Source organism: Lissotriton helveticus, chromosome 4_1 (genome assembly GCF_964261635.1).
Source record: "Lissotriton helveticus chromosome 4_1, aLisHel1.1, whole genome shotgun sequence".
Classification (NCBI taxonomy): Eukaryota; Metazoa; Chordata; class Amphibia; order Caudata; family Salamandridae; genus Lissotriton; species Lissotriton helveticus.
The window spans coordinates 1248769760-1248791038 of NC_136063.1; the positions used below are offsets into that span (position 1 = coordinate 1248769760).

Here is a 21279-nt window from a genome sequence, read left to right on the forward strand (position 1 = left end):
CTAGCGTTGATTATTTTTTGCCTTGGCCACTTGACCACTTTAAGTTGGTGAGTTGTTAAGTTGATAGGCTGCTTGCTTACTTGCTGCTTCACTTATACTTCACTTGTGGTTGTTTGGCCGCTGTTTGCTGCCGCTATTTGCTGCTCCACGGCTGACTGTCTTTCGCTTGATGCCGGGGGGGGGGGGGGGGGAGTGGCAGTATTGGCACAGTGCTGGCAGTGCTGGCGGTGCTTAGCGATAATTTGCGGCAGTGCGGTGCAGTGCGGCAAAGGTACAGGTCTCCGCTTACCGCTTTCTGCGTCCCTGCATTCCTCGTCCTCGTCCTGCCATCGCGTCCTGCTATCGCCGCGTTCTCCTCGTTCTCCTCACCGCCGTCCTCCGCTGTGGGCTGTGGACTGTGGCAGTGACTGTGACGGCGGCTGGGGTGGCGGCGGGTCCGAAGTCTGAAGTCCGGCACCGGGTCTCACCGGGTCTCAGCTTTTCAGGTCGGATCTCGGATCCCAGCAGCGGCGGCGTCCGTGCTTGCCGTGCGCACGCTGCACGCCACAGCCCTCCTCCTCTCCTGCCACTGCTCACCACCGCTTGCTGCTTGCAGCTGCTACCGACTCTCTAGCGCCCTCTGTGCTTCCGATTGACAACGACGAGGAGGAAGAGTTTGGCAGGGCAGAGACGCCAGTAGCTGTTGAGGACACTGTAGATAGGGAGTCTCGCACTGGGTCCTGTCCCGGGGGCACTGCCCCATCCCTTTCCCTGTCCCCAGAAGAGTGGGTAGATAGGAGGGAAGAAAGGGAGCATCAGCTAGTGCTGGAGAAGCTCAGATTTGAGCAGGCCATGGAGTTAGCGCAGCTGACGATTCAACAGCAGAGGCTAGAGACAGATATGGTCCTAGCCCAGGAGAGGATGGCAGAGGCAGAGAGGGCCTTTGCCAGGGAGAGAGTAGCTCAGATGGGTAGGTTGTCCCCTGAGAGTGGTTTTAAGAGCCTGGATACACCGGAGAGGGTGGGATCCAGTGGTGGCAGCGAGTGTAGGTCCAGTGCAAGGAGTCCCATTCCTGAAGCCCAGGAGACGGTGCCTGATTCCCAGGAAGAGGGGGACGGGTTAGTGTTCAGGGGCAGGGGAAAACTGTCCCACCAGTCCTGGGGAGAGTTTGAGGAGGAGTGTTGGACTGCATTGGAGGATTGGGTGGTGAGGAGAGCAGTGGAGGATTGGGAAGGGCTGTGCCATGCCGTTATTCGGGAGCACATGCTGAGGAGTTGTGTCCCAAGTCTGCGTCACCATCTGTTGCAGCGTGGGTTCTCAGACCCCAGGGAACTTGCACGGGAGGCAGACCTCTGGGTAAGTGCCAGACCGTCTGGGAAGACATTGGGGAGTGATCCTGAAAGGAGTGGTGCAGGGATCTTCCGACCCAGCGTGGCGGGAGAGGTGAGAAGCCCAGCTAGGTCCCAGGATAGTGAGCGGGTTGTAGGGCCTCACATCCCATCTATAGGAGGGAGTGAGACGGGGAGGTGTCCCGAGGTGCCCCAACTGCAGTCACAGGGCCTGGAGAGTTCCATAAGGGGACCCCAGGTTGGGAGCCTAGGCTGTCCTGATGTGCCTTCTCGTGAAGGGGATCCCCTAGTGTCAGGAGAACCCGGAGTATCAGTAACCAGAGCTCCAGTGGTTCGGGGGTCTGACCAGTCACAGGGTTTAGATCCTGGACTGGGGTTCCAGGTTCAGGGGTTGCCTGTCCTGGAGGGTGGGGTACCTATAACCCAGGTCCCTACCAGTTTGACTCCCAGGGGTACTTCTCCCGGTGGGAGGGTGCGGAACTCTGGGAGGGGGTGCAGAGGGAGCAAGGTCTCTCCTCTGTCACCGGCTCAGCCAAAGGGCGCAGATCCCGGGTTGGGTGGCCAGGTTGAGGGTTTGCCGGACCTGGCGGGTGGGACATCTGTGTTCAGAGTCCCCCCAAATTTGACCCTCAGGGTAACTACTCCAGTTAGGAGGGTGCGGAACTCTGGGAGGGGGTGCAGGGGGAAGGAGGACTCGCCCCTGTCACCGGTTCAACCTGAGGGTTTCGACTCCAGGTTGGGGAGAGAGTGGTTGTTTGAGGGTGTCCCCAGGAGAAGGAGATGGAGGAACCCTAGGAGGCGAGGTAGGGGGAGGAGAGCCTCGCCCCTGACAGCTGGTCAGCTTGAGGGTGTAGACCCCAGGTGGGTGGACCAGTGGCAATTTGGAAAGAGGAGAGTGGCCCAAGAGTATTACAAGCCTGAGGATAGAGCCTCCCACTCTAGGAAGGAACAAAGGCCAGAGATTTCTGGATGGCCTAGAGGCCAGTCCTGGCCACATCCCACTAGGGAACACCAGTGGGGTAGTTTTGTTGGTGAAGGGAGGGTTGCGAGAGAGAACCATTGGGTTCCAGGGTGGAGAAGAGACTGCAGGTGCTCCTGTAGTTGCCGGCCTGCGTCCACCTTTTTCCGCCCCAAGCAGGGAAGCCCATCAAGGTATTGATCGGTCTACCCTGGCTTTTGGCTGGGGGGGAGTTGTGTTGGACTTGGCCTGTCCCCTGAAATTTTCGCTTTTTGCCCCCCTAATTTGAAATGTCTCCCCCATGGGATTAAACCTGTATAGGCCATGAGTGGTGTGAGACACCTCGTTAAATTGTAATGCTATGTAATGGTGTGAGCACTTGTAAATTACCCCCATTGAAAAATGCACCTGACTAAAATGTACTGTGTGTAAAATGGATGCCATTGCCATGGGTTTTGCCACTGGACTGCCATAGGTCAGCGGTCTAGTTAACATTACCCAGCTACCCCTAGCTTTTGGAGGGAAAGCCTGGCACCCAGGGTGCTCAACCCCTCCCCTGTGATGTATTCCTATAGGTTCTGTATCGATCCCCCTATTCCTGACCCTATTCTGGTTAACGAGTTAACTAGCAGCCATCCCATGATGCAGAAACCGTTATCTGATTACGCCAGACCACGGCACAGGAGCGCGTTATCTGATTAGGTCATAACGCTTGCCATCTAATTAGGCAAGCAATATTCCTCCAGCCCCTGATAAGGCATACGGAGTTCTCAAAACAAATCAAACCTATGACAACCTGGGAAAAACCCTGCGGCCATTGTTTTGATTTCACCGAGAACTTCAGTAAAAGAATGCGCTAACGACCAGCTCGTATGACATCCTTATTGACGTATCTATGTCCATCCTTACGTCAATCTCAGCACCTTACAGGTATAAATATTACCGATATTGCCTTAAGCAAACACACGCGGTGGTGACGAGACCGGAGCAGCGAGACTTGCCGAAGCCCAGCAGAGAGCGAAGCCCACTAGCTGCCCCGCCTTCCTGACGCGCTGAGAACGAGACGCTGCCTTTCTCCTGCCGAGAAATCCAGCTCCGGCGCTTCCGAGCAGCCCTTGCAGGCAGCCTGGAATATCGAGACCTCAGACGAGAGATACTATCCCTCAACCATCCTAGACCTCAGGTACGGAACTGAATAACCCCTTGCAGAGAATTCTTGAATCAGTCACTTGGCAAAACAAACTTAACTTAGACTGCTACTTTCTATCCCCGCCCACGTATTAGGCTTAGGTCAGGTACACTGGGGTAGGCGTGGTTAGAAGCACCAGTTGAGTACGATTAGTCAAATGTTTATATGTATATGTATGACACCAAGAGGTGGTACAGTCATATTCGTAATTGAGGCACACGAATATCGGCAGACAGAGGTATTCTATTCATGGATAAACTTTCCAGCAGCAAATGCTGTAACAAAGGAGTTCCACTGTTATAAAATAGAGGAACCTCCGGATACCTACACTCCTTTCGAGGAAGTGGAAGTACCACTCAAATTCCAAGAGCATCTGCTCTTGTTTAATGGCGCCCTAAAACATAATAATCACATCACCAGGCTCGGTCCACTAGGTAGACCAGGAGCAACGTGGCCGGTCCTAGCCGGATACACACCACATCCAGACATCGAAAGGATGTCTGCAGCAGATGTTTTAGTACAACTAAAACAATTAATTAAAATATATAGACAACTAGTCCAATATGTAATGCGGACTTCAACCATCCAACCTGTAGTTAAAATCCCACAGCTGACCCCACATCAGGGGAACACAAATAAAATTACACCACAGAACATACAGTCCTGCCTAGGTAAAGTACCAGCTAAACGGGAACAAATACCATTCTGGTTATTACAAAAAATCACCCAAATAGAGGCGGTGTTTCCAGACACCACCCCTGTGGATAAACACAGGATTCTGACTGTCTTCCAATGGGAATCGCACCACACGTGGAGGACTGTGACACTTGGGGTACAGTCTTTGCTTCCATTTACACAAAAACACATGGAGTTCCATCCATGTCAGTAATACCAGATGTGCTAAAACAAATTCAAGACGAATACGGTCCAGTACCCGCTTTAACTCTTGGTATGAAATTACTAAAAGACTTCAAGCAGGTCTCGGCAATATTACTAGCCAACATAAAAGGAGAAGCAGCGAATGTGGCGATCCGCCAGAGGTTAAAAAAGACAGATATAGCAGACCAACCAGCTGAAATTGCCAGAATTATAGAAAAATCCTATGAAGAACTAGGTAGAGATAGTTTGGGTGGAATACCAGTAAAGCCCCAACTAATTGAAAGTCCTGAAAAAATATTTATTAAAAATAATCTAAACAGTCAAAAGAAGAACTGGGATGGAAACAAACAATCCAATCCAAAAGAAAAGAGATTCCAGTCCAGAGGAAGGTCTCCTCGGCGGAGAGAAAGATCTCCGGACCAAGGACCCAAGTCTCCCCAAAGGGAGCCCTCTGTGAAAAAATACAACCTTAGAAATAGGGATAACATAAAGAAACCTGATAGATATCAAGACTTTGATACACGTCCCTCTCAATCTTTTCAGACTTCGTCGCAGAAATCGGAAAGAAGAGGACGATCGGAACCCAGGGAAGGGCACGTCAAGTCCAAAGACAAGGAACCTGCTCATCCAAATAAAAAATTACAGTTTCCAAAAAAGAAGGTAGCCAGTATTAAAGTATTCAACAATGCCGAGAATACTGAGGACACAGCTGAAAAACGGAGAGTGGGCTCAGACAATGCTAGACAGCGCAGCAGAAGTGAGCATAGCACGCAAAGTCCTTATGAATCATCTGGAGACAGTGGACACGAATGAATACATTCAGGTGGAAACTGCAGACACCAGAGTTAGCAAACCTCACAAAATATATGAAATAACTTTACGTATAGAAGGGGATAAGACTAGGAAAATAAGGGGCCTTTTTTGGGATAATCTCTCCAAGGGCTATGACATCCTTCTAGCTGAAAAAGATTGGCCACCAGAGTTCGTCAGGGAGTGCCCACATGGCGAATAAATAATTATGCCTGCCTTCTCAAATCATATTCCAATTCATAAAAAATATACACTTGCAAGAAAGTGGGCAGTAGCTCAAGCTCCTGCTTTATATAAAAATCATGTAGGATGGGATGAGGACTCTCCTCCTCACAAAATCCAGTTAAAATCACAACCTACTGCACAAAGGCAGTATCCAATCAAGCAAGAAGCTAAAAAACAGGTAAAAGAAATTCTAGATCAACTAGAATACCAGGGGGTGATTGAAACTTGCACCTCACAAATGAACAACCCTTTGTTTCCTGTCTCCAAACCAGACAATTCATATCGTCTACTTTTGGATTACAGACACCTTAACTCGTGTTGCAAAACTTTTGCAGTACAAAACTCGCATAGTGCTGCACTAATGAATAACATAGTGCGCAAAAAATATAAAACAACATTAGACATCTCTAATGGATTCTTTTGTCAAAATATAGCACCAGAGAGCAGATACTTATCAGCGTTCTCAATAAATGGCGCTCAAAAAGAATTCTGTCGGTTACCCCAGGGGTACAAGAACAGCCCAGGAGTATTCTCAGCGAGGGTAACAGAGTTATTACAAACATATGATGACGAAGCATTATCTTATGTCGATGACATATACCTAACAGATGATGACTTGGATACTCACTTGAAGAGAGTGAACACCATAATACTTGGGTTCGCAGCAGAGGGTTACAAATTCAACTTTAAAAAATCTAGAATTGCCCATCTAACAGTCCTGTTCTTAGGATATGAATTATCAAGTGAAGGCAAAAGCCTGGCTGACAATTTCCTAGAGAAATGTGCCGTACTCCAAGCACCTAGAACACTAAAAAACCTACAGTCAATTCTAGGCTTCCTAAATTTCGGAAGAACATACATTGCAAATTACGCAGGAAGGGTCAAACCCCTTTATGATCTAATAAAACCAGATTTAAAAAAATCAAATTGGACTCAAAAACACACAGAAATTCTGAGATCCTTACAAACAGATATGTTAATTAAAACAAAATTAGAAACACGTGATAACACACGCAACCTTGTGATTCGAGTCATCCCAGGAAGATGCGGATTCACATACCTGACCTCTAACGAGGGAGAAAAGGTACCAATTGCATTCAAATCGCACTTGTACACTAAAGCTGAAATGAAATTTAGCCCAACGGAAAAAATTCTTACTGCAACACAGACAGCTATAGCAAAAGAACGAGCCCTTTCACAAGGTAAACGAATAATAATCGTTACACCGATACCAGCCCTAGAGGCTGTAACAAAAGCAAGCATACCGAATGCTAAAGCGCTCCATCCGAGATGGATACAATGGGCTAATTCTCTTGCTGCAACAGACGTGGCATACGAATTTGATCCTAACTTAAAAACACAAGAGTTTCTCCAATACGAATTCGAATGTCCGACGCCGACCGAAATTCTGCCTCTAGAACATTACGGCTGTATAATATATACAGACGGATCAGCACAACCCGCAGTAGGAGGTAAACAAGCTTACAGTGCTGCATGTGCGATTGTAAAAGGTCGCTGGCACGATGGGAAATTCAAACCAGCGGTCACTAAAACACAATCTCTAGGAGATTGTACAGCTCAGCGAGCAGAACTACTAGCATTCAAGATGGCGCTTGAAAATACCGATCGAGAATTCCCCACACTCATAGTGTGTGATTCGTATTATTGCGTTCAGTCTTACAATGAATACTTACAGATCTGGCTTCAGAATGGTTTTAAGGATGCAAAAGGAGGCACAATCAAGCATAAAATGCTTTGGGAACAAGTAGTTCTTTTACAAAAGGAACTACCAAAGACTCACGTGATACATACACTGAGTCATCAACGTGATGGCGTTCACGTTGCAGGGAATTCATTGGCTGATGAGGCCGCGAAGGCAGCTGTGCAAACGGCTTCCGTAGCTGCCATCACTCGGTCAAAAACAAAAATAGACAGCGATATATTACAAGCTGTCAGCGCTACAGTAAAAGATGCGATAGAAACACTCCCGAAAGGCTTTCCAGTAAAGTACTGATACATAACTGATGCAAATAACGTCCCATTTGCTCGAATCCCTGGAGTGGGGGATAGAGTAATTCCAAACATGGAACATAGGTTAGGACTCATCATAGCGGCACACAAAGGACTTGCTTCTGTACATGCTGGCGTCTCAGCCACAGTATCGTTATTAAAACAGAGATACTGGTGGCCACAAATGAGAAGACAAACCAGGAACTATGTTCTAGAATGTGAAATATGTCAAAAAATGAAAGTATCAACAGTGAGACGACCAGCACAGACGCCCCTTCTAATCTCGGATAAACCATTTGCCTGTGTTTACCTGGACCACTGTGGTCCCTTACAAAGGGATGGTAACTATAAATATATCTTGGTCGCAGTGGATTCATGCACGAGATTCATATGGATGTGGCCCCAGCGAACGGCTGACGCCAGAACTGTTATAAAAGATTTGCGAGTCTTTATCGGCACATACACAATTGGCATGCTGCATTCGGACCAGGGTCCTGCTTTTAGCTCTAGAGCTTAAAAGGAGGCCATGGTCAGCATGGGTGTTACATTGCGGTATTCTTGTCCATTTCATCCCGAGGGAAACGGAATTGTTGAAAGAAAAAACCGTGACATAAAGCAATCTATAACAGCAAAGGTATTAGGTTCGGGAGCTGGGTGGGTCAAACATCTAATAAGTGTCCAACGTAGTCTAAACAACTTGCCAAGAAATTCTCTGAGGGGATTCAGTCCGTACGAATTACTGTTTGGAACTAGGATGCTTAGATCTTGACAGTCAGACTTCAGTGGTAAAAGAAAAAAGCTTTGATATCAAAGATCGTTTGGCTATTTTACAGGACTTAAACGAAACAAGAAAAGACCTGAGCAACATAAAGTTGAAACAGCAGCCAACAACCACTGAAGAACCACCACCTGTCCCAACAAGACCTGTCTGGATTCCAAAAGTCGGGGATCTAGTCAGAGAAAAGATCGCGGTAAAGAAGGAATTTGGGCCTTCTTACAGAAAAGCAGGTCCTGTCTTGTCCATCAACGGGACAAGATCAGTTGTACTACCGCCGCTTGCTGGTAAAAAGGAGAACCGAGTTGTATCCATCGACCTGGTAAAACCACAATCATGTGGCCGATAACAAACAGTAGGCCAAGTGGACTCCCGATAAGTAGTAGAATACCAAGGTTTGCTACAAGTACAGAGGTGCTAACTAAAAGGCTAATCACATTCGAAACGCCTACAGAACAACAACAAGGACTATGCAACAATGCAATGGAACTCACACCTCTGAAAACCCAAATAAAAACATTTAGTAGAGACACACCAACCTACAATGAAGTAACAAATGAATATGCTGAAGCTGCAAGAAACAGTAATCCTGAAGCAATTGGAACAATAGACAGAACGGCATCCGGCTACTTCATCAACTTTGAAGATTCTTCTGAAGATCTAAGTGAATCAAAGACACAGCCATCAACAAAAAGTTTTAAAGATAAAGCTAAGGAACTTTTGAAACAGCTGAAAGAAACCTATCTGATTTCTCCGTGGATTGAATTTTGGGTGTCATTTGGTGTATTTATCCTGATACTTTGGCTCATCATGATACTATGTTTGGGACGCTTCATTGAGGGAAAATATGCTAAAATGGACACAGCAAGCCAGAAAATCAACTTGATCCTCAAGCCACACACGTCTTCACACGTCAAGAAAAGAGAACTTTCTTCAGTCAATTTCACAGCCAATCCTATACCGGGTGGGGTAGCATGGGACAATACTGACTATGAAATTTATGGTCCGGTAGAGATCCTCAAATATCCACACCAAATCAAGATCTCGTTGAGTGACTTTGTAAAACCAAACTCATTTGCTGAAAATTGGGACTTTGAAAGTATTAATAACATGATGTCTGATCTAGTGATGTCTGCTAAATTTACCAAACATGATTATTTGCAGGGTTCGTCTAATTATGATAGTATGTACTGCTACAACCACTATGGTAACCATTTTTTACATAAATCAGCACAACCTAGAAATGTTTTAAATTATAATCAATGGGAACATTGTGCAACCCCTCCAAAAGGAAGCTCAAGAACCTTTTATGACAAATATTCATACTTTTCAGGGTTCAACACAAGTAATGCTGAAACATTTTATTTCAAATTGTCAAATAAGACAGGAACAAAAACCATGCTTACAAACACAAAATTGATATATTCGGACTCATTTTTTGAACAAATGAATACATTTGGTTTTGATTATTGGGACAAAAATATTGAAGTAAAAAGTGTTTGGGGTACAAAAGAATGGCAAGTACAAGGTATAGAATCATTGTTTAGAGCCTGCATGATCCCAGAACAAATTATATTCTTGAATGAAACTATTCAACAAACTACCTGTCTTGGATTAGCCAAAATCAAAGACTTAAATAAACCGTCTATTCCAAAACCAACAATGAACAGCAATAACTCTGCAGATGAAGAAATAGACGTAAACTATGTATTAAACCAAAACAGAACAAATCCTGATTGGAAACAATGGTTAATCTGGCCCACAGATACTAATAACTGTCAAGACAGATTCCTGAACAAAACACAGGGGTTCACATTGACCAGGCCAGACCCTAGATATTCCCAAAGACAACACCCAGGGATAATCACCACCTACAGTGTGGGCAAACTATGCCTTCATTGGCTAAAAACTTCCACACTGACAGAAATTAAGCAACACCTAACTTTACTTACTGATGGTGCTGACTTGCGTGATTTCATTATGGGACCACGCAAACAGCGTCAAAAACGCTTCATAGCAGCCTCTATATATGCAGCTTACAACGAGGCCTGGAAGATAACTCAAATTGAGACAGCAGAAAGTATACGGGAAATTGACCGTATTAATTTGGAAAAATCGCTTTCTATAGTGGACAATGGGTTAATGACTCTGTCCTCCAGAATCTTTTCATTGGACAGCATTGTGTCATCAGCAATCGACATAATATCGCAAGACTTACTGTTGTTACAACACGGTCAGTCTCAATTGCGTTCTATTGTACAGCTTGGCTGGACGTTACAAAACCTGCGTTCAGGCTATGTGCCTTGGCGTTTAATCAACACAACGTCACTATTCACTATCTTTAACCTTACTGATAAACAGATCAGTATGGCACAAAAGGGTGCTGATTATACAATCCTGAGCATTGAGAAACTCGAGAGATTACCATTGACAATGTCAGAACGACCTGTCATTGAATGGATAATACATGGGATAATTAATATTCCGATATCTACTTTCAGGTTTCAATACTGCCAAAAATATATACAGGCTGGCATGTACGAAAAATTGGGAAAAGGGTACATTAAGACAACATGGAACTTGCCCTATTCACATGCATGTGTCAGTAATAAAGGACAGAAAGTGTTTCTTAGTGGCAATAATTGTGCGATGTCACTAAGCGGTACACTTCTGTGTAATGGAATTAGTTTGCATGGAGCCTGTGAAGGGAACTCAAATAACCTTTCATGTCACCAGCTAGGCACACCTGCAACAGAGATAGAACCATTCTTTAAAAGACTCTATAACGGGAGTTACATTCTAATTGTGGATCGCAGATGTTGTAGTCTACTGCCCGGGGTTCCTTATCTCGTTAGTACGACTGCGAAGGTCATGTGCTGTGGACGCTTATTGTTCCCCAGCTCCTTTCCAGACAGGGAGGCAAGGGCATGGCCTCACTTGAAAATTACTTCTATTCGAGTAGATACTTTAAGCAGAATGAAAACAGTGCTTCTTCAGACGCCGACCAGGCTCACGTCATCAAAAGAAACGTGTGATCTCCTAGTCGCAAGGACGACTGCAGAGATTCACTCATTGTTATCAACTAATTCCCCCATAAATTTCGTAGAAATCCTGAATGAAATCTTAAATATTTCTGATACCAGTGGAGTCTCAAATGTATTTAAGACAGTATTTTCGATGGCATTAACACCATTCAAAGCCATACTGGGTATTTTTCCAGACTTCGTCCATTCGATTTTTGGAGGAGTTCCCCTCATTTTGGGACTAATTGCAGGAATCCTATTCTTAGTCCTTATATTTCGTTATGGCAAACCATGTCACAGACAAAACACCTGCGACAAGGGAAGAAACAATCCGAGCCATTGGATACCGGGACCGGATATCAAAAATCCTGGGACTAACCCGGCTTAGAGACCTGAACATGACTTGGTTTCTTTCATTTCGGCCGATATGGCAAAGATGTGTTTTACCTGTATTAAGCTGCATGCTGTGCGGAGAAGAATGCGTGTTGGACACCTGTCTGACGCTACAATCGGATGCGCCAATGGATGCAGAAACATTGTTGGGTCCGGTAAAGGCTCATGCATTGTGCTGCCCTCAACGGCTGCCAATCCTGATGACGGCATTTGTGGAAACTTCACCACTACGATTAAGGGGTAGTGAAGATCAAGATGAAAGCAGCATCGATCAGGTACAACCTTCTGTCAGCAATACTAATCAAAACGTCAATGGAGACAATCATGCACATGAATGCATGGTTACATCCTTTTCCGAGTTAGTGGAACTCACAGGAAGCTGTTGACAGCTTTTTCAGCAGTCTCAACGATATGATGTTCTCACCAGAGCAGAAATAATGACTCTTGAACAAGCTAGCACACGGCGTTCCCGACACCTTGAATTTGGCCTTCAACTTTAATAATAAAGTAGCAAGATCGACTTTTCCTCCAGTCCACGGACAGCAATTTTTTTAGCAGCCCCAAAATATTTTTGTTAAATTTTACGGGACACTTTTCTTCTGCTTAAAGTAAGAACTATTCTTAGAGAACTAATTTCTATTTTTAGAAACTTCATAGACATTAGCTGCCCGCTGGTATGTTTATAAATATTTTTGAACTGTGATGAAGTGGTCTCGAACTTTTCTTCTGTGTTAAGAGCCATTTCATGTGTAATTCTAATATTCAATTACTAATTATGTATACATATGCGTAATTATTTTAGCATTATTCTACTGCTTGAGTGCATATAGTACATATGACTATTTTTTTCCCCGTATGTTACATAATTTCAAAATGCATTATGTGTATTTTGGGGTGGTAAGGTATACACGATACTCTACAGTATGTTTTACTATGCCTAGATTCGTAAATATGGCCATAGTTAGCGTGGAGTGGGTGTGATGTATTCCTATAGGTTCTGTATCGATCCCCCTATTCCTGACCCTATTCTGGTTAACGAGTTAACTAGCAGCCATCCCATGATGCAGAAACCGTTATCTGATTACGCCAGACCACGGCACAGGAGCGCGTTATCTGATTAGGTCATAACGCTTGCCATCTAATTAGGCAAGCAATATTCCTCCAGCCCCTGATAAGGCATACGGAGTTCTCAAAACAAATCAAACCTATGACAACCTGGGAAAAACCCTGCGGCCATTGTTTTGATTTCACTGAGAACTTCAGTAAAAGAATGCGCTAACGACCAGCTCATATGACATCCTTATTGACGTATCTATGTCCATCCTTACGTCAATCTCGGCACCTTACAGGTATAAATATTACCGATATTGCCTTAAGCAAACACACGCGGTGGTGACGAGACCGGAGCAGCGAGACTTGCCAAGCCCAGCAGAGAGCGAAGCCCACTAGCTGCCCCGCCTTCCTGACGCGCTGAGAACGAGACGCTGCCTTTCTCCTGCCGAGAAATCCAGCTCCGTCGCTTCCGAGCAGCCCTTGCAGGCAGCCTGGAATATCGAGACCTCAGACGAGAGATACTATCCCTCAACCATCCTAGACCTCAGGTACGGAACTGAATAACCCCTTGCAGAGAATTCTTGAATCAGTCACTTGGCAAAACAAACTTAACTTAGACTGCTACTTTCTATCCCCGCCCACGTATTAGGCTTAGGTCAGGTACACTGGGGTAGGCGTGGTTAGAAGCACCAGTTGAGTACGATTAGTCAAATGTTTATATGTATGCATCTATTTTATCCATTTTAAACCACCATATGGCTTAGAAACCATATAAATGTTTTTACAGTATTATTTTATACTTCTGCTTTTATTGTATGCACTTTACTTAACCATAAGTATTGCAATAATATCGATTCATTTCTCTTGTACGAGAAAAGAGACTGATCAATAAATAACATCTTTTATTGAACACGCCCGTCTCTTCTTTTTCTCTAAAATCTGGTGAAACTGAGAATGCACGTACTGACTGAGTAAAATAAGTTGTCTTTTGTTTTCACACGACTCTAGAGATACACTCTTGATTAGGGGAGAGCAACGTTGTCATGTTCTATGGTTGTCAGAAACTAAATCCCTTCTTGTCTATCCAGGGAGGTTCAACTCCTCCTTGTCTATTCGAGAAAGTTTCTAGTGAACTCTGAGCTAGCTGGCAAACCCAAAACTTTAAGTCTAATATCGACAGTAGAAGACCTAGTTAACGTCTGGTCTAGGTCTATACTATTGGAGGTATTATTCCAATGCGCAGAGCCTATTGGGATAATAGGAACTACACTACACCCCTTGATCCAGTTTAGGCTAGTTTTGCCAACATTCTAGAAGGTTCTGGCTCTGTCTGGGAGGAGGGTATAAGTAAGGGGGATGTGCCACCAGAGAGTCAGACAGAGCTGGGACAAGAAAGAGAGGGGACCTGCTGCAAGGTGCTACCGCCACATGGGCCTGTGAGCTGGGCCCTGCACCCCTAAACCTCCCCCCCCTCTGCTGTCCCTATGGGCCCCTGACAAGGGAGGGCCCCTACCCAGGTCACTGACGCTGTTTGGACCTGTGACCATGCCAGCGCTGTGTGGGAGAAACGCCCAGGAGGTGAGGAGTGGGACTGTCTACCCCCTCTTGTGAAGCTGTGGCCCTCTGGGAGTGCTGGGTCGTGAGGAGCTGCCCGGGGAGGATTGTGCCCCCAAGGGACTGTGACCTGTTAAAGCACTGTGCCCCATGACTGTTGCTGCCCGAAGCGCTGTGAAGCCCGAAGCACCATAGTTGGCAAGGTGCCAAACTGTCACCGGAAGCGCTGTGCCTGGAAGCGCTGAAGCGCCGTGTGGCCTGAAGGAACTGTGAGGGGAATAGCGCCGGGGAGCCCACCCCTCGTTTTGGCACGCTTTCCGCCATATAATTAATTAATTAAAAAGGGAGCCTACCCCTTATTGTTGCCGTCGTCACCGCCGTGGCCCGGCGCCACCAAGGAGACCCCCGCCGTGTTCCGCATCGTCGCGGCGGCCCCCGGTACCAGGAGAGGGCCGCCGATGTGAGGAGAAGGCCGCGATAGGCCTGAAGCCGGAGAGGCCGGCATCACGTGGCTGGGGCGCTGGTGACGTCACCGACCGCGCCCCCAGCCCGCCGCACACCGATTGGTTGGTGCTGCTGCGCCCCCGAGAGCCGCGTCCTGACTGGCTCCCCAACCGAAACCAGCCCCAGCAGCAGGGAGAGGCCTCACGGAGGCTGCGGTGGAAGACCCAGGCCCAGTGAGGAAGAGGCGCCCGGGTGAAAACGAAGGAGGTGTTACCGAGAGGAACAGGGAGCCCCGGTGAAGAAGGAGAGCCACGCGGGGATTGGGCCCCTGCCGCGGCATGAGCAGAAGTCCCGCCCTGTGAGGACGGAAGTGGGGACAGCCGAGTATCCTCGCCGGAGGGCTTAGAACAGCCCGAGAACCCCCATTGGTCAGCCCAGGCCCGGAGGGCCTGAGATTGCGAGGAGGCCTGCCTGAGGAGCCCCGGGTCCCTAAGAGAGAGGAGGGCTTGCGGGCCCCGTGTGACCCGCGCCGGACGAAGGAGGTGCCCCGGGGCGCTCAGGTGTGGAGGAGAGCCCCGCGACTTGAGTGCTGTGCGGCAGGGGCCTCGAGGCACATTGTCGGTGCCTGGCCCCTACCGCAGAGGAGACCCCAGAGGACGCCTGCCGAACCTACCGAGCCCCGCAGGAGCCCTCGAGGGGAGCCCGGTGAGTGAGGCCTACGTTTAACTGTGTGGGGGGTAGAGAGGGTACCGGGGCAAAGGGTCGGTGCTCGCCCCCCCCTGACTGACCGGAACTCTGTGGGCCCTTAATTCTTGAACGTAGAGTCCCAGGATACAGAGACTCCTAAGGTGGAACTGCGATGGTGGGGGCATTAAGGGCGCCTGTTAGGTACTGTGGATCTGGCCCTTCATGCCAGTGTGGAGTGCCCTAGGGAGTCCCTTAGAGGCCTGTAGGTACTCCTAGTGCAGGGTGGGGTTGCCTATGCCCCCCCCCCTGGTTTTGCACCTAATGTAGGGGCCGGATGGTGCCCATGGAAATGTGATACAGGCCTAGTTCATATGTTATTGATGCCAATGCACTGCCTGATGTTTGTGTTGCAGGTTGGGGGCTAAGGAGTCATGTTCCCCAGGTTACCTTCGATGCCCAGTGTGTATACGTAAGGTGAAGAGACCGATATCTAATGTTAAGGTGCTCTTTTATTATAGGTGTCCTGCCCCTGTGCTGGCCTGACGTGTCATTCCAGGCCCCTGGTTGTATCCCATGTTAATAAGCAAGCATTGCTGATTTATTGCAGGTGTTCCTGTATGTTGGGATTTACTGTGATGCCTTGAAGTTTTCCTTTACAGGGGTCGGGCTGGAGTTTTAGTGCACGGTGTGTACTCATGCTGATGGTATTTTGCATTACTGCCTATTACTAAGGATGAGAGCCTGAGTTGGCCCCGCCATATTGGCCCCAGGTACAATGTTAATTTAGTCACATTTTCATATTTCAGATGGACTTACAGACTCAGCCCTTACTTCCCATGTAAATAATCCCCCCTTGATACACTTGGCTCTGGTGCCAGTTGGCGCCGTGTTATGATACCACTGTTATGCATTTTTGCTTTGCAGGTTGGAGATACTAAACTTCTTAATTTTCCAACTCAAACTGGTGTCCTGCCTCTTTTGTGTTGTGCCTGGTGTGTCGTCTGTGGGTACTGAGTGAGTGCTTCACATGTCCTCGAAGTTTGGCCTGCCCGCTTGGTCCGTGCTACCCCCTTGGAGATTTGGGTAACCCCATTTCTTACAGGATTGCAGGGACAGTTCATCACATGGGCACGTACACATTTCATTTAACCAAGAATTCATTACTGGGAAAGTCAGTAACCTAAAAACAATGTTAAATCTAAAACGTGTTAAAAGAAATCTATCATAATTGGACATAGGAAGGCTTAAGTATGGCTGTAATTTATCTCCGGTTAAAATCAGCTGATGTGAGCGGATCACTGAAATAATATCGAGGGACAGAATATCGACCAACAAAAATATCGTTGACAAAATATCGAGAGACAAAATATCGAGTTTCTATCTACAAACAGGTAAGTACAAAAATATCGAGTTAAAAATATCGTTTACAAAAATAGTTGTAAAAAATATCGACTTTAATAAAAACAATGTTTAATTACATTAATATAAACAATTAATTACTAAAATATACTTAACAATACTTAAAATAACTTTTAATAATTAAATAATTAATGAAAGTAAAAAAATAATATTTTTTAATCATATTTCTTAAAACATATATATATATAGTAACAAAATGTAATTAAATAATAGCCAATATTATTAACGTACAAATACAATAGAGTAAAAATTACTATTCCCACTCCAGTGGGTGCAACAGTAGGGAAAGCGTTGGATAGCGTAGGGGTTAAAATTACTATTCCCACTCCAAGGAGTGCAACAGTGGATATATGACGTCACAACGCAACTTTTATAACGCACTACCATTACAACGTAAGTATTGGTAAGTATATAATAATTTAAATTATTTAAAATTAATTTAATATAATTTAATTTAATTTCATTTCATTAAATTAAATTAATGTAAATTTAATTTTACTTTATTTTTACACTGTACCCCTGTACCCCAAAAACCCAAAACTGACCCTGAACCCTAAAAAAAACCCTTTACCCAAAACCCCAAAACTGACCCTGAACCCTAAAAATACCCCTTTACCCAAAAACTAAAAACTGACCCTGAACCCTAAAAATACCCCTTTACCCAAAAACCCAAAACTGACCCTGAACCCTAAAAATACCCCTTAACCCAAAAACTAAAAACTGACCCTGAACCCTAAAAATACCCCTTTACCCAAAAACTAAAAACTGACCCTGAACCCTAAAAATACCCCTTTACCCAAAAACTAAAAACTGACCCTGAACCCTAAAAATACCCCTTTACCCAAAAACTAAAAACTGACCCTGAACCCAAAAAATACCCTTTACCCAAAAACTAAAAACTGACCCTGAACCCTAAAAATACCCCTTTACCCAAAAACCAAAAACTGACCCTGAACCCTAAAAATACCCCTTTAATTTAACATAATTAGCAATTAATCAATTAAATTAAATTAATTACCAATTACATTTTAAATAATTAACAAATATTATTTAATTACCAATTAATTAAATATTACTACCAATTAATACATTTACATATTTAATTAATTATAATTAAATTACTTCCCACCCTATTCCCCTATAAACCCACAATCCGCTACAGGAAATAAATTATTTTAATTTACATAATTAGCAATTAATCAATTAAATTAAATTAATTACCAATTAAATTTTAAATAATTACCAAATATTATTTAATTACCAATTAATTAATTATTACTACCAATTAATAAATTTACATATTTAATTAATTATAATTAAATTACTTCCCACCCTATTCCCCTATAAACCCACAACCCGCTACAGAATAAAATTACACAATAATTAAAAATAAATCATTAATTAAAAATAATTATAACATAAAATGACACTTTTCACACATATTATAACATAAAAACACTATAAATAATTAAATATTATTTAAAAAACGATATTTTTTACTATCTAGATTATATACTTGGATATTTTCACTTTCTATATTATTTACAGTCGATATTACTTCACTTACCTTAAAAACGATATTTTGACTGTCGATATTCTGTCCTGTCGATATTTTGTCCAAACGATATTTAAAACTCGATATTCTGTCCAAACGATATTTTGGAGTCGATATTATGTCTGTGCACCGATGTGAGCAAACCGTCTTTTTCTTTGTTTCCTCTGACAATCTTTTTTCCCTCAGGTATTCCATACACATTTTTTTCAATAATTTTCTGGATATGTGTGCCATTGTAGATGGGTCCTCATAATATTGTGGGCAGTCAATTTCTGTCAAGAAAGTTTTAACATAATTTAACCACTTAAGACCATTAACATTTTCCAGTTTTAACACATCCTGGAGTATGGCACGGTTTACTACACACTCATTTATAGTCCATACCCTATGCCACAGGAGAATGGGCTGGGTTCTAATTATATCTGAGATATACGGTTGCCCCAGCTCCGCATGACAGATAAGGGTCGCAATACTTTCGGGTATGGACAGAATATACAGCATAAACTTGTTTTCAACTAGTTGAATTGATTTTATGTTGGCATACCCCCATAGTCCCGATCCATACAGAGCCACCGATACACACATTGCATTATAAATAGTTAAAATTTCCCTTATCGGTTTCTTTCCCAGTTTTTTTATGAAACTCTTTAAGGCCATTATTGTTTTTGAAAACAAGAGAGTTCTTGCCTTTACTGCACTAGCCCAGGAACCAGTCTCATGGAACAAGATGCCTAGATAAGGAAAAGTGGATGTATTTTCTAAGGGAGCGTTGTTTATGAACATCGTTTTCATTTGCTTCTTTGTTCGTGTACCACAGTTCATGGAAAAAGTTTTGCTACAGTTGATTTTTAAATCCAAACTGAGCATGAACTTATTGAAGGAAGTTATCAGGTTTTGCAGGGCCATGGGGGTACGAGCCATTAAAACAGCGTCGTCTGCATACAAGAGTGCAGGGTTAGATCTTTTACCAACCATGGGCATGTCGCTGCACTCTTGAAGGAGGCCAGGCTCCAAGCCATTTATATAAATCAGGAATAAAAAAGGTGCCAGAACACACCCCTGGCGTACTCCACGCCCTATCCCGAACGATCTGCTACATTCCACCCCTTTTCCATAGCGAACAGTGGCAGTGGCCCCTGAATACAATTCCCTCAGGAAGCGAATGATCGGTTCTTCCACGCCCAACCTTAGCAGCAGTTCCCATAATTTATTGTGAGACACACAGTCAAAGGCCGATGTGAGGTCGACAAACGTGAAATATAACCGCTCCCTTTTTATCATTATATATTTCTGCTGAACAATGAATACATTTAGGCCCTGCTCGATGGTTCCTATGCCCTTTTGGAATCCGAATTGTAGATCACTTATTACCCCATTATCCTCTGCCCAGTCTTGTAATTTTGCTAAAATGACTATACCGAGGATCTTTATAGATGAGACAAGTAGGGATATTGACCTATAACATGCACAGTTTTGCCTATCTCCCTTCTTGTAGATAGGAACAATGATTGATGTAAACCATGATGGACTCAAACCCCTCAATAATGCTGCGTTAAAAAGTTGTACCAGCATGGGGCCCCAGATATCACTGTTTGCTTTATACAGATCTGCTGGGATCCCATCTGGGCCTGCCGCCTTTCCGCCCTTTGTAGCTTTCAGGCTCATTAAAACTTCTGGCAGAGTTACTACCAGTTTTTGTGCTTCGTCCCCTTTCTCGTGCATCATATTGGCTCCTATTTCGGGAGTTTCTTCTAGGGACATATAGAGGGTGGAGAAATGTGCAACCCAGTCATCTTCATTAATCGCAATTTCCATGCGGGCTTTGGTATTATCATAAAGGAAGGGGGCATTTACCGCCCTCCAAAAAGCAGATGTGTCTTTAGATTGTGAAGCTGCACATAGTTCTTCCCAAGCCACTCTCTTTATTGCATTTTTCCTGTTAATCAATGCCAGATTGTAACATTTCCTTAGGTCTCTTATTAAAGAGGGGTCCCGGGGCACCCGGTGGATGGCATGTTTATGCTCGGTGAGGGCCTTGGTGCATGCCTTATCAAACCATCTTCTTCTATTCTTGGGCCCATTCCTTGACTCCACCCTCAGACTCTCTTTAATAGTAGATGCTATAATATTAAAATGTTCTATTATGTGTTCACTCTTGGAGTCTTCATCCAGGCAAATTCTGAAGCTATCTGTACAGGTATTCACCAGCTTGGCTAGGAATTCCTCCGGAACCACCTTACTCCACTTGAGTGTGTACCCATTTTGCCTCCCCATCATTACATCCAGGGCTGCCTGCGCAAGGGACTGGTCATTTTGACATACCAGAAATGGGATATCAGTCTCAAGTATTTGTGGGAGATGATCACTCATTGGTGAGTCCAGAATCTTAAAGCTACTTATCCTATGACCATAACTATTTGAGCAGATGCTAAAATCAATAGTAGTCGATGCACCCCTGCCAATAAAGGTCGGGGCAAATAGTGGTGGTCGATGGGCCAATTGGTTTGCGTATCCCAAATCATAATTAAATAGTATCTCATTTAGCAGATCCCCGGTTAAAGTATGATCAAAGTGTGTAAGGTTAATGTCCTGCCCTAACATTAAGCCACAAATGCCTTTTTGGCCCTTTTTACAAAGTGGACAGTTAAAATCCCCCCCCACAAAATCATTACTTCCTTCTCCTTACTATCTATTTCACATTGTAAATCATTACTTAGCATTTTCAAAATATCCTGAATCGCGCTGCTTGGAATATTATTATAAAAATTTATGATAATGACACTCGCTCCCCTCCTAGTATCTATCACCATTTTATGATTGGAGTAGAATCGTACCCTCTCATATATTAGAAGGTTTGAGAGGTACGTGGTTAAGCCGCCCTTAGCTCTCCCGTATGCTCCCCCCACTGCCGGTGTACAGTAAGTTTTATAGCCATTTAGGTGTATAGGATCAATGGTCCAAGGGGCATATTACCAAC

General features: G+C 44.5%; 1 protein-coding gene across 3 annotated transcripts in view; it reads left to right on the forward strand.

The window, feature by feature from the left end:
- LOC144827482 (cytochrome c oxidase subunit 4 isoform 1, mitochondrial-like) overlaps window positions 1-21279 on the forward strand; it is an 821858-nt gene that overhangs the window by 355904 nt on the left and 444675 nt on the right. The gene's annotated exons all lie outside the window — the stretch shown is intronic.